General features: G+C 32.4%; 1 protein-coding gene across 1 annotated transcript in view; it reads right to left on the bottom strand.

Moving 5' to 3' along the window:
• The window catches only part of Spred1 (sprouty related EVH1 domain containing 1), a 96519-nt gene that overhangs the window by 80082 nt on the left and 1428 nt on the right, over nucleotides 1-15009 (bottom strand). The window lies entirely within an intron of this gene.

Below are 15009 nucleotides of genomic sequence, written 5' to 3'. Positions count from 1 at the left end.
CTGATAGGCTCTGCAGTCACCAAGAGTCAAACCCACTGCACTGGGTTATATGCTTACAACCTAAGTAGTTCTTTTACCTGTAAGAGATAATAATATGCATGTTCACATACAGACTCATTAACTTCATGAGTATGTTACTTATCCTAAAATGCCCCAAACTGAAAAATCATATCATTTTTCATGACATATATTTTTTAAGCAAGATTAAATTGATAGCCTAATTCAATCTGTAATTACGCCCACAAAAACAATAAAATATATTTTTTTTTAAAAATCTGGGACAAAAGTAAAAGTGGCTAATTGTGCCTAACAAGGATACAGAATATCTGTTTTCTTTGTACATTCGTACTTTTTAAATTTCTTAAAAATAAAAAAGCAACTTACCCATAAGCTAAATAATAAACTTATTTCTTGGCAAGACCCAGTTGGTTACCATGAGAATCTGAACAGTCCTTTTAGAAAAGTTTTTTTTTTTTCATTGCCTTATGGCAGGGATTAATAAAAAAATTCTGATTAAAAGCATTTTTATACCCTCATATCCCTCTAAGGAGGCAAATTAGATTCTCTTTTAATTTACATACATATATATATATATATATATTTTTTTAAATCAGTGATTATTGGTATCAAGAATCCCTAAAAATAAAGAAGGTAAGTTCTCCAAACAAATTATTTCCCCCACAGAGATGAGGTCATAGACATATTGTAGGAAAAATCAATAGGTGAAATTTTCAGTTAAAAAAACACTGAAGATATACTTTCTATTAAAAGGACACAATGCAACTGTTATATTTTGGGGAAGTTATTTTATAATTCCAGGTCTCATCTATAGGAATAAGGAAGATCTTATTTAATAAAAATCCTTTCCAATTCCAAATTTCTTTGATTCTGTGAAACACCCAAGACTTGGTTTTATGCTAGATAGTTCCCATAAATGCTTGGCATGCATTATTCAACACTTATCCAACAGCAGATACTTTTAACATTTCTTTGCAACAAATTTCTGCTTCTATTACTTCCACCAGTAACGTCAGTAGATAGCTAACACTTTAGTACTTGCTATGTATAGAAATAGTTCAATGCTTTATATGGATTATATTTAATCCTTATAATCACCTTCCAGACAGGTATGGTTATTATCCTCGTTTTGGAGATGAGAAAACTAAGGATTGTGGAAGTCTAAGACCACATAACTGGTAAATGGCAAATGGCATAGTGGAGCCTTGAACCTGGTCATTAGAAGGAACTCAAATTTCTTGTAGAAGTGTATTTTAAAGGTTGTGATTAAAATAAGATAGCACAAAATCACACACATCCTCTTTTGGTCACAAGGCCGACTTACAACTTAATAAGATAACACTAAGAAAATAAGAAACAAAATTCTGCACCTAATCTTAAAACTAAATCTTACTAAACTTAACCTGAACTGCAAAACCACAGCCAACATAAACAATGGCCTTAGCCTTCCACTGAGAAATTGCTTTATACGGATAAATCAACTCTTATTTAAAATATAATTTTAAAAACTGGTAGAATTCTTGTTCACTCACCAACTTTCAAAGAACTATACTAAGACAATAAAAAACAAATTCACTGAGTACACATATGTGCTAAGTAAACATAAAGAATCATTTCTAAGGGTTCTAATAAAAAAGATGAATTTTTGTCTTGAGATCCATTTTCATTACTACTAGTGAAAACAGCACATACATAGTTCTACCATACACTCCTTCATACAGGTTTTCATCTTTCAATCTGCTTTGAAATAGCTAAGACATAATCCCATATTACTTGCCACTGATATTACCTTAACACCATCATAATAATAATAATTATGGTGTTAAGGTCATTGTTGTTGTGTTGTTGTTGTTATTATTATTATTATTATTCTACATTCTATTCTATTCTAAGGAGGCAAATTAGCATCCAGGGGTGCTCTACCAGAACTATTTCTGCATCCCTTTTTATTTTTTATTTTGCAGCAGGGTCACCCAGTCTGGCCGTGAACCTGCAACCTCATTGCCTCAGCCTCCCAAGGTGTTGACCATGCCACATGCTTGGTCAGAAATTTTAAATTCACTTTTTTCCTTTAACACAGAAGCACAAATATAAGATTTAAGAATATTATTCTTTTTGACAAAGATGAACTACAAACTATCACACAAACCTATGAAAAAAATGTTTACCAAACAAGCATCAGCCTAAAATTTGGAACTACACAAAATACATCCCTTTTTGTACATATATATGTCAGTCTCTAGTCCAGCAAAATTTAATACACCATAAGAACGTCCCATAAAAACTAATAAAGTGACTCTAAGATAAGATTATTAAGGATAAACTACACTGTTTTATGAATCAAGTATAAACTGAGAATGAACAGGATCAACATGTGCAAGCCAAAATAATTTTTAAACAGAAAAGGCTTACTTACTCACCAGATTCTCAATCTTAAAATTAAAGGACAGTGTGAAAGCCTGAACAAAATATATCAAAGAACAGAAACAGTTCTTCACATAGACTGTTTGTTTACTCACTTGGAAAATGGGAAAAGTAATTCCAACTCATGAAGATGTTCTGAAAATAAATGTAACCAACAAGATCCCTATAAATGTTAAACAGTTAGATATGATTTAGAGTATATTAAATTACTACAATTATTAAATGACAGTGTGATAAAAGGCACACATAAAAATAACTAAATCTAGTATTATATTTATGTATTATACGTTTATACCTTATATACAAATTCTAAGCCATTTGAATTCATGGATATTGAAATAATTTACAATCACCATATTATCTATCACTACTTAACTATATACCTAGGGAAAAGTCAAAATAAACAGAAACATTCTCAGTATAATATATACACACTCAAATATCACCAATGTCTAAAATACTGCCTTACTCCTAGCAAGCATGTAATAAATACTTTTGGAACTACAGTAACTATTTCTGTTTTGAAATAACCATACTTATTATTATCAAATACGTTTCTTAAATATATTTTAAGTAGGTTGTTCCCTCTTCCTTGCCAGGAAAGACAAATAGCAAAAATAATGGAAAAGAAAATATAAGAAAGCACTAATATGGGCAAGTAGAGATACAATCTTTGGACAAAAAAGGCCCAAGTTTACATTCCAACTCTTATGACTTTATCTGGGTGTTATGAATAAGACAACTTCAGTTTGTGTTTCTGCATATATAAAACTTCACCCCAAAGCAAATTAAGCACACCTAGCACCTAATTCTAACATATTCTCTAATAACAGGAACCAGAGCTCCTTGGAGAAAGTGGGATGATTCCAAAAAGCTAGGGCAAAGAAAGCATGCAATGAACCTGGAACATCTTGTGATACCAGAAAGGAAGTGCTCAAATACAGGGATGGTCAAAAGAACAGAAGCCAACTTGATGGGGCACCCCAATAGTCAAATCTGGGACTACTGAGCATTAAAAAAAAAAAAATTATAACAAAGGACTATAATCCACACTAATGGAAATACATAAATGTGAAAAGGAAAGTTTATAAAATTTCAATTAATAAAAGTAGAAGAAATGGTAGGACTAGGAAAAAAATCATCATTTGGCAAACATCACAATAATTACTGCAGGGAGGAATCATCAACAATGTTAAAATGGTAAACAAATGTATGATAGAAAATAGGATATGTACATGGTCTCAAAGTATTTTCCCAGAAGATGCTTATTACAAAGAGAACTTAATATGTGAGAAACCTACAAATATCATCTTTAACAAATGGTCAGTACAATAAACTTTAATCTCCTAATCAGATGCACCAGAAGACTTTCACTATACTACAAAACTGTTGATAAAAATAACTTGAACTTGGAACATTCTACAAAATACCTAGCCAGTACTCTTCAAAAGTGTCAAGATTATAAAAAAAAAGTCTGAAGAGCTGTTTTAGATTAAATAAAATTAAAGACACATGACAACTTAATGCAATATGTGATAATGGATTGTATCCTAACTAGAACAACTAGAAAACCTAAATTAAATCAATAGATAATAATATTGTTTAGATGTTAATTTTCTGACTTGATGTAAGATGTTAACATTTTGGACACTGCCTGAAGAGCATATGTATATTCTTTGTACACACTGTACATTCTTGGTATTCACTATGGACCTTAAAGTGTAAGAATTTTTTGAAGGAACACAGCAATACGAGGAGGTCTAGTTAATTAATAATTAATAATAATTACTTTACCTGCCACCTATCTTTGATAACTCTAGTATGTAACAGTTAAAAATTCTCAAGACTACCAAATTTGGCAAGCAGCAATGACAGTCAAGCATTGTTTATATAATCTCTTCACTATTTCTACTTTGACCTCTCACCCATACAATCTTCAGTTTTTTAGTATAAATAACTGAATGGAATGGGAGAGAGAAATTTAGTTCAGTAGGTTCATGACAAATTATTTGAGGAGTCTGGAATCACAACTGTGTTCTTCACTTAAAATACCCCTTCATTTCTCAATCAGAATTCTAGGCTATATGGACCATCTATATGTCATAGAATAACACATCTTAACCTCTTATATTAAATCCTAACCCAATTGGGCTAATTATCATAGAATTACAAATTATTCATTTCAAAATGCTTGTTAGTGAAGAAACTGATTTTTAAAAAGTATTAAAATCCCACCCAGCAAATAAAGTATAATGCATATACATATAAATAAAATTTTATTTATAAGACACAAAATGTGAATTTAGCAGTTATAGAAAGACTAAGGTCAAAATATTCTTTTGGTCCTTTTCTCTATGTTGTTAACAGACATTAAATCTTTAACCCTAAGATGAGTTAAGAAGGGGTTGGGGTGGTGGCTTAGCAGTAGAGTGCTCGCCTCGCATGTGCGAGACCCTGGGTTCATTCCATAGCACCACATAAAAATAAATAAGTGAAATAAAGGTACATAAAAAAAGAATATGTAAGGATTTTCTTTAAAAAAGATGAGTTAAGAAGACATAAAATCTAGCCTGCTATACAAACTTCAAGGTGAATTAAAGACAAATAAGACAAAAACGAGATGTACAGAATGAAGTCATTGTCTCAATGTCCTGCCCAACGCTAATCCTATCTACCTAATTTTGCACTGTCTGATGAGAACATGGAAGAAAACATTCACAGTACAGATTAGTAGCTACTTTTTTGTTTACTGGAACTTTTAGATTTTAAGTTTTTGTGAAGAGCTGTTTTCTAACATTTAAACTGAAATCAGTTTTTCAAACAGGCTATAATCCTTTAAAAAAAAAAAAAAAGTAACCCCACCTTCAGACTAAATGAAAATGAGCACTAATTATTTCATGAACACAGTACCACTCTTTTGAAGAACTAAAAGTTCTTTTTAATATTCTTTTATCTCCAATGGAAAAAAAATATTATTGGGGAGAAGAGTTTACATTTGTCTTAAAATCCCTATGAAGTAGGCACATATTATCCTAGTTTTACAGTTGGAGAATCAAACACAAGGACAGGTTATACAATTTGCCAAAGTTTTAATGCTAACATCAGCAGTTAACTCCAGGATCATGTTAATTGTGAACTACAGGTTAACTGTAGAAATTAAATTACTAAATTTTCTTTTGAAAGGGCTGCTCTAACCCCATTAAGAATGAAGTTCACAAAAACTACATACTTTCAACACCTCTTTCACCACCAACACCGTTCTCTTCAACTTCCGATTCCAAAATTCTTACTCCTGCCTCTTTAAATTGTAGAGACAGATGGCAACATTTATATTTCTACTCTAAGTCACTCAACCTACACTCACTCAAACATGCTGCCACTGGCTCAGAGTACCTCTCCTCCTCAATTTCTGATGCCACTCCAGCAACTTTAACACTTGTATAATTGACTTTTTAAAAAACACACTAGCAGATCCTGGCTTCTCTACTCCAATAACCTTCATCTCTCTTTCTACTTTTTAATCTTCCCTCAAGTCACTCTAGAGAACTTGTTCTCTGATCAAAAATTTCTTTATCTTTCAATTTCTCCCACTTGCAATACACATGCACTGTAACTTTACTAAACCTTCAATACAGTCATAAGTTCTACATGCCTATCTATCACTTCAAGCATATCTTAAAAATATAGCTTATTTGGGCTGGGGATGTGGCTCAAGCTGTAGCGCGCTTGCCCGGCATGTGTGCGGCCCGGGTTCGATCCTCAGCACCACATACAAACAAAGATGTTGTGTCCACTGAAAACTAAAAAATAAATATTAAAAAAAAAAATTCTCTCTCTCTTTAAAAAAAAAAAAAAAAAAAAAAAAAAAACATAGCTTATTAGGTGTGTGGAATACAGTATGATACAGATACAATGTGATTCTATTTTTTTTTTTTTTTTTTTTGGCATGGTACAAAACCCAAGGCCATTCTACCACTGACTGAACTACATCCCCAGATTATTTTGAGATAGAGTCTCACTAAATTGCCAAGGCTAGCCTTGAATCTGAGATCCTCCTACCTTAGTCTCCTGAGCTGCTGGGATTACAGGTGTGTGCCACATTGCCCTGCTCATACTATGCAATTCCAATATCAATTCTACAACTTACTCCTTTGTGTAACTGTAGAAAAGTTACTAAAGCTCTCATGAGTTTAAGTTATCTAATCTATTAACTATGAATAATACTTAATTCACAGTCCTTATAAAGATTAAATCAAACATTGTCCAAGTAGTAAGACAGTTTGAGACTCCTCTTTCCTGGGCCTTGCTCATTATTAGTCGTTTTAATTTTTTTTGCCCTCTTCCTCTCCACTGTTGACATCACCTCAGTCAACAAATAATCTCAACTCCTCCTCTGAATGAGTACTATCTACTCTTTGCCTTCACCAGTTGATCAATTCTCATTTTCTCTTCAATCTACAGCAATAACTGATTTTTGCTTCCACTACTACTCCCACAAAGTACGTCAGTGACATCCTAACATTAAATCCTTCTTTTGGGTATCACCAGTCTTTCTGCAATATCCAAACACTGGTGGCCTTCTTTGGATTCCTTTAACCCTTGGCTTCTAAAACACTTTCTATCTTTCGGTTCTTCTTCTTTCTTCTCCTTTCCCTTAAAATTGATGCTTCTCACTACTCATTTTCCCATACTTCATATTTTCCATGGACAATTTTGCATTGAATTCAACTATTACATCAGTCTAAGATATCACCTCTAACTCTGCTCTCTTAAAACTTCTCTTTGGAAACTAAACCTATAATTATAACACATTATGAGACATTCTCTACCTTGATACCTAGCGAGCATTCAGACTTTAAAGTTCAAAACTGGACTTTTTTTCCCTATTAAAAATCTATTCTGGGAGCTGGGGATGTGGTTCAAGTGGTAGCGTGCTTGCCTGGCATGCATGAGGCACTGGGTTCGATCCTCAGCACCACATAAAAATAAAACAAAGACACTGTGCCCACATATAACTAAAAAATAAATATTAAAAAAAACCTATTCTGCCAATATTTTCACCTTATTTAAGATGATTCCACATTTTTCCTATTCCTTTCTTTACATCCAATCAAGTAATCCTATGTATTAAACATCTGAATTGCCCCTCAAATTCATCTCAAATACTTCCAAATACTTTACTACTTCAGGCGTTGGTGAGTCTATTTATTTGTTTTGTTTGCTTTCCACACAAATTTGCTATTACTCTCTCACTTAAAATAATGACTCCCTGTTGCTGCCTACATTACTAAAACCTCTAGTGCTTCTCATTAAGTATCCTTACTGACTAAAGAGGGTTGTGGTGCTGGGAGAGTATTTTGAAGAAAAAATTTTCTTTGAACTCTTCAGTGCTTCATCTGAAAAATTAATGAAAATTCTGTTCAAAATGTATGACATTACAGACCAGTTAAATAAATTTGCTTTATGTTACAGGTTCAGTCACCTCTCTTTGCCCCAAGACTGCTGATATACAATTAAGCACAAATCTAAACTATTAACAATTTTGTCCCCCAATACTTACTCCCTCACAACTCCTCCAAACAAAAGTATCAAAAAAACTATTGCTTTTCTCCTTTTTCCTTTTCTCATTCTATGCTAGCCCCCCACCACTTCTTGGTTGGAATGCCCTTTCTGCTTTCCATGCCCTTATCCATCAATGACTCCTAAAATGCTACCTCTGGGCTGGGGATGTGGCTCAAGCGGTAGCGCGCTTGCCTGGCATGTGTGCGGCCCGGGTTCGATCCTCAGCACCACATACAAAATAAAGATGTTGTGTCCGCCGATAACTAAAAAATAAATATTAAAATTCTCTCTCTCTCGCTCTCTCTCTCTCTCTCTCTTAAAAAAAAATAGACAAAATATTCTTAAGGGCAATAACGAGATATAAGGATAAAGAGAGCAAAATTGAGATTCTTTAAAAAAAAAAAAAAGAAAATGCTACCTCTATCCTGAAGTCTTTCTTCACACATTCCCTCCAAGGCTATCTACCCCCAGACAGAATCGCCTCCCCGTGAGTCTTGAAGAACTTCATAAGCAGAATGCTCATCACATTTCTGAAGAATCTATCTTCCTTAGAGAATTGTGAAAGAGTTAAAAGTTTACTTATCTTTATATCTCCAGAGTTGAAAAAGTCAACTGCTGGGAAGTACTCAAATGTCATTAAATTGAAATCCTTAAAGAAAAAAAATCATTTTTGTCTGTTCAAATCTGTTTACCTTAATGCATAAGAAATACGTATACATACATGTATGATGTATGTTTGTATTCCAGTAACTAAAATGTTGTTACATATCAAGAAGAAAAACCCAGAACTGATTCCTAATCCAATCTCAGTTTCAAAAATAACACAATAAGCTAGTAAAAACAAACAAACAAACAAAAAAGTTATGGTGACTTTGTGTTGAAGTTAATGTAACATTCTAATGTGGTAAAAGTTAAGGTTAAAAAAAAAAAAAAAAAAGGTCCAGAAAAGTCATAACTCATTAAATTTCATCTAAATTTTTGGTATTACTACAATAATCCTAAAGAGAAGACATTAACAAATACTATGCATTTGCAAAAACATTTTATAATCATGTGTACTCTCCAAGCAAGACATCTAATCATATGTAATAGTATCACTAAATACTACCAGGAAAATAATTACATTCCACATTCTAAGTCATAATAGCATTCATTTACACTAAAGTAATATTTGAAAATAAAATTACTAAACTTATGGACAGAAATTTCCAATTATTCTTGAGTTTACTAAAGCTTATTCTTTGTTCCCTAACACTCTGCAAGATAATTTTAAAATTTCAGTTTCCAGTAGTCAATCCTACATTTATGAGTAACTGATATGATCTAGTAAAAAAGAATTTCAGAAGTATGAAAAAAATTGGGATTCTAGAACTAAAAGAAACCCTAAAATTGATCAAATCCAATACTCAAGTTAAATCAGAAAAATTAAAAATCTAGATTTCTAAAGAGCAGAAAAATATATCCATACTTATGAACATTTCCTATGGGGAGAAATTAGACAATATTACATTTCTGACATTTATTAAGATCATATTATCATTTCTCTCCTCTAATCTTCAGATGTGATAAACTGATTTTTTCATGTTTATCCAGCATTCTCAAAATAAACCCTGTGAGATTTTGTTTTATATTTAGTTCACTGAATTGGGTTTGATCTTTTTAGTTTTTGAAAATGCATAACCAATATCTCTAAATATTCACTCTCCTCATCTCTATTCTTAGGGAATTAGCTATATATTTATTGCATTGTTCATCATCTCCTACATATTTCTCAATCTTTATATTTTATATCTCCATCTTTAATTTCAACTTTTAGAGCCTCCATATAGTCTGTAAGATTTTAATCTTGTGTATAATGAACTTTCTGCAGTACAATGAAGCCTATGGTCCCGTTCTCAGATCAATGTTGAAGACCTAAGTATTTTTCATTTTTATATAGTAATAAGGTGGTTCCTTAACACATTTAACATAAGATATAGCAATGGTTTTAATAACTAGCATAATTTCAAGGTAGTGTGATGACTATAAATATTTGTCAGGATAGCTGTAACAACTGAACAGAAATTATGCTGTAAGAAAAAATCTGTAATTTCTGTGGGTATTATGGGATGAATTATGTCCCTCAAAAATGTACTGTTGAAGTCCCTAATCTCCAATACCTTAGAATATGACCTTACTTAGAAACAAGGTTGTTACAGATCTATTAATTAAGATGAAGTCATTCTGAAGTAAGGTTGGCTCCTAATCCAATGATTGGTATCCTTATAAGATCAGATGAAAATAGAGACACACTGGAAAAAGGACATATGATGATGTAGGCAGAGACTGAGGTTATGTAGCTGCAAGCCACTGAATGACAAGGATTCTCAGCAACCACCAAGAAGCAAGGAAGGAGTGGCATGTGGGGTGTGTGTGTGTGTGTGTGTGTGTGTGTGTGTGTGATTGCTGCACCCCCTCCCCCAACTCCCCTTTTCAGAGGGAACATGGGAACATAGTACAACCAACACTTGATTTTGGACTTTTACCCTCAAGAATTGTGAGGCAATAAATTTCTTTTGTTATTAAAAAAAAGTCTGTGGGGCTTTGTTAAGGAAGCCCTAGGAAACTAATATTTGCTATCATAAGTATCTCTACTACACTATGGCTTGTCAGCATTTTCTTCATTTATGAATATAAACAAATCTTGATATTAATTAAAATGTCACTTTTTCCCATTGAAGCCCACAAATACTCTGAATTTTAAGAACCTTTGTCTACAGTCATTTAACACCTTGGCTTAAGATCCATTATTAGTGTACTGTTTTGACAAAAACCCAGTTTTCCATTCCATGTTACAAAAACAAGATCTCACAGATTTGTAATGACTTTGTTTTTGGACTGAGATGCAGCTCCTGACACCACGTGTCACAGTGAAGAATTAAATCTAAATATTAAATAATAATAAAACTCATTATCTATGTTAACTTCTTAAACTAAATAAACATACGATTATTCCTTAGTGTTAGATCAATATAATTTGAATAAATGACCAAGTGAGAAGTATTATTTTTGGTACTTTGTGGTCATTGAAGAATGAAGACCGGTACGCTGTAATTCCTTATAAAACTATTCAAGTTGGCATTTAAGTTCAAGAGCCTTCTGCTCACTTATTCATCTCAACCATGGGTAGAAGTTATATATTTTTTTTTGAATAAGCAGTACAAAGTTCTCCATTTTTATGTAAAAACCAAGAGGTACACCATAAAACTAAGAAATCTGTATGTTTTATCCTTTCCAGTTCAATTTCTAATTCTTTATTCCTAGTCACTTTCTCATAATTGGCACCTTGGAGGAGCTGGGGGGAGAAGATCAGATTTAAAGAACTTAAAGTGATCCAAGCCAGAGATATATTCATATGTTAAAAAAGACAAACATCTACCACTCCTTGCTGATGACGTGGTTCTTCAGATATATCACAAAGCTCAGAGGCTAAGTACATTCAAATATTCCAACAGTACCTGGATAGGTTTAGGCCTGAACTAAGTTATTTCTCATATTTACTGAAATAAAAAATGAGGCAAATTCTGACTTAAAATAAAAAGAATAAGGATAATATATTGATTTACTTTTCTCATAATTTTCAACCTATTTTTCTAACACAGTTAATGCTCTCAAATGCATAAATTCACAAGAAACAAATACAAGGTAGTATGACTACATTAATTCAACCTATTTATTAAGCATCTATTACCAAGAATTGTGCTAGTCATACAAATGAAAGCAAGGGATTATGTAAAAGGGGACATAGAAATAAGCAAATGATTTCTTATTATGTGATTTGTAAAAAACCCTAATATAAATATGTATTAGGTACAAGACAATACATAAGGAGGGAATTTTGGAGGAGCAGTAAAGCATAAATGAGAAAATCTTTTGATTTGAGTTAACATCTCATACCAAAAGTTAAGAGAAAATTTCTTCAGGGGAGAGATTATTTTAGGTGTGCTGGCATGCTGTATTTAAAAAAATACAATTCAAGGTCATAAAGTTTTAGGTCAGAAAGCAGAAGGAAATAAAGCTGAAGCAATTAGGCAGTCATTTAGCTCATTTAACTCAAACATTCTAAGCAAATGTTTATATTATGTATACACTACATCTATATTTATAAACATTACTTGACAATATTATACAGCTCTCCAATGCTTCTGTTCATATCTAGAGAGCTTTCCAATTACACATGTATATATGCATGCACATATACACATAAAGATATATGTAGGTGAATATATCTTGAATATATATATATATATTTTCACATACATCCTCAGAATAATCCATCACAAGGTACATTTTTAATAAGGCATCAAATAATATAATCATAAAAATGTGTTTTATTTATGAAATAAAAAGGTTCTAACCCAGATTACACCAAGTTTATCACAAGTGACCTAATTCTAGTTAACCTAGTTTTAATATCTTATATAATCCCAATTTGCCATTACAAAACCTAGTACTGACATAGTAAGTATGTCTGGCTAATGAGAGCATACTAAATAAAATGTTTAATATTTCAGCTATTTCACTTTTCAAGACTTTGCCAAAATGGCAGAGGATATGCAGTATTATATTCACTCACCAGCAAAGGACAAAGACCCTTAGTATCACATAATTTGCCTCTAAATATTTACAATTCTACTTAAATTCTATTCAATCACACACATGGTTTTATGGAAGCATTTGTCTGGAATATTAATAATTTCTGTAAGACAAAAAGGTTACAGACAAAAAAATCATGTTTAGCTAATTCCTTCATTTATTTACAACAGAAAGCATTTTACCCTATTTTCAAAAGTTAAGAATTTTAAACCCAAATTTGAAAGATTGAGATACAAATGTTTTATGCTATTCAAATTCCTTTCTTCCTCATTTAGCTTGTTTACTGTTTAAGGCAAAATCTTAAACAGATTCTTCACTAATTCTTAAACACATATTCACAACCATCCTCTAAGAGTTATCTTTTTCTCTACACAGAACTCTAAAGTCAAATAATAAGACTTCACACTAAGACCTCTAGAGGCCTTACTGGATTTTAACACAAAAGCTATCTAGAAAAAGTTAATATCCCAAGAAATGGGTGATTTCCACTTCTTTTAAAGTGAATTGTGTCCCTCAAAAATATACTGTTGAAATCAGGTTTAAAAAAAAAAAATGACTAGGGTTAAGAACACTCTTTGATGTAATTAAATCCCTATGAACTGTGGCTTTAAAAAAGAATATGAGTAAAAAGCCCAAATAAAATCCTTATTGCAGTACAGTTTTAAACTATGCTAAGACATTAAGAGCTTGTGCTGTAATATCTCTTTTATTTCTTCATGTGATTATAAATAATAAATTTTCATGAAAACATTACTTCATATATTAAAGATGAGACATAAATTATCAGATTAAAAGCTACATTCCAAAGAAGTTCACTCTTTGTGGTTTAGCTAATGCACAAGCAAACAATGTCAGCTCAAGCATAATTTATTACCAGATGAACATCACTTTCTATTATAGTTTTCAAAAATGAAACCAAGATTTTTCCCCATAAAGAGTTAACATCTCATACCAAAATATTAATACCAAATAAATATTTAACAGTATTATATAGTTTGTAGAGAATAATTTACAATAAAGCAGGATACATTTGAGAAAACTGAATTTTGAGTCTAGATGAGTAAGGTAATTTCCAAGTGGTCCCATACTAAGCACATTTAGAATTAAAAAGAAAAAAGTAATCATACCAATGAAGTTCAGTATTTCAAAAAATCAACATCTTGATAATTATAAACCTCTTAAAATATTTTCTCATCTCTCATCTTATTGTAACTGGGGTATGTATCATCCAGTGCTTTACACAGACATTTGTACTCCGGGTTTATCTATAAGTATTTTTTTTAAAAAAAGGGCCCATTTAGAAACAATCTATTTTACACTTGTGTCAAATTCAAATTCCACCATTTGTTTTTCTATCAGCTGCAGCCACAAGGAGATATTCAACACTTTAAAACAAAAATTGACAGGAAGTCTTTTCCCATTTCTAAAATAGAAACTTAAGCATTTTGATCCCAGCTACTCAAAAAATACCAAAAGTTACCGTTATTCCGTACAGCTTTTCAGCAGTTTTTCTCCTAACTAAGCACTAAGACAGACTTCTTGATCTCCCTCAAAGTAGGTCTAATCTGCGGAAGGCAGTGAGACACTGTTCTGCACTGTGAATGGACAGCCAGGTATTTTATGAATGGAGGCAATCACGTGATCCCAGCACCTCCCAGAACTGATATTTCCCACATAACTGTGTCAACATTCTGAGAACTGGGGTAGTTGTTTGTGTGTGCGTTATGTTTCTAAATTTAATCTAAAACTTCAAGTTCTCCTTACTTCCTGAATTCAAAAATATACATACAGACAAAGAAGCTTCGAATTTTTTCTTGGGAAATTCTTTCAAGGTGTCCAAGGTGATGGATGTTTAATTATTTTTTTATGAATGAAGAGTGTGTTATGCAAATGAGGGCGATTCACAAAAAGAGAGAGAACATGGCGGCCACTTCTGCTTCCAGACTGCGCTGACACTGCAGCAATTACCTCCTTCTACACCCGCTCATCAGAAGGGTGGTTTTGTTTTTTTGTTTGTTTGTTTGTTTGCGTTTTTTTAGGAGGGGGAATACTGCTTGTCATTTCTGTAGTTATTTCATGTCAAACTGGCCTCGGCACCGGACTTTAAAAGTTCCTCAAAAGGTCTGACTTGAGGAATGCACTTTGTTTAAAGGAACGCATCCTAAGAACTAGTCCTAACTCACTTAACTCTTTCTAACCCTCCAAAGATAAACAAAAACTCAACTACAAGAAAACGGATACTAATATTCTGCACAGAATTAAATCCATTCTCCGTAGGAAACTACTACCACCACAGCATTATTCCCCCAGGCAGCTCCTATGATGAAACAAAATATTTAACAGGCAAACTATTTCGTTTGGAAAACATAA

This window comes from Callospermophilus lateralis, chromosome 3 (assembly GCF_048772815.1).
Source record: "Callospermophilus lateralis isolate mCalLat2 chromosome 3, mCalLat2.hap1, whole genome shotgun sequence".
Classification (NCBI taxonomy): Eukaryota; Metazoa; Chordata; class Mammalia; order Rodentia; family Sciuridae; genus Callospermophilus; species Callospermophilus lateralis.
Note: the sequence above shows the minus strand (reverse complement) of the source record. Positions and strands in the feature narration are given on the sequence as shown.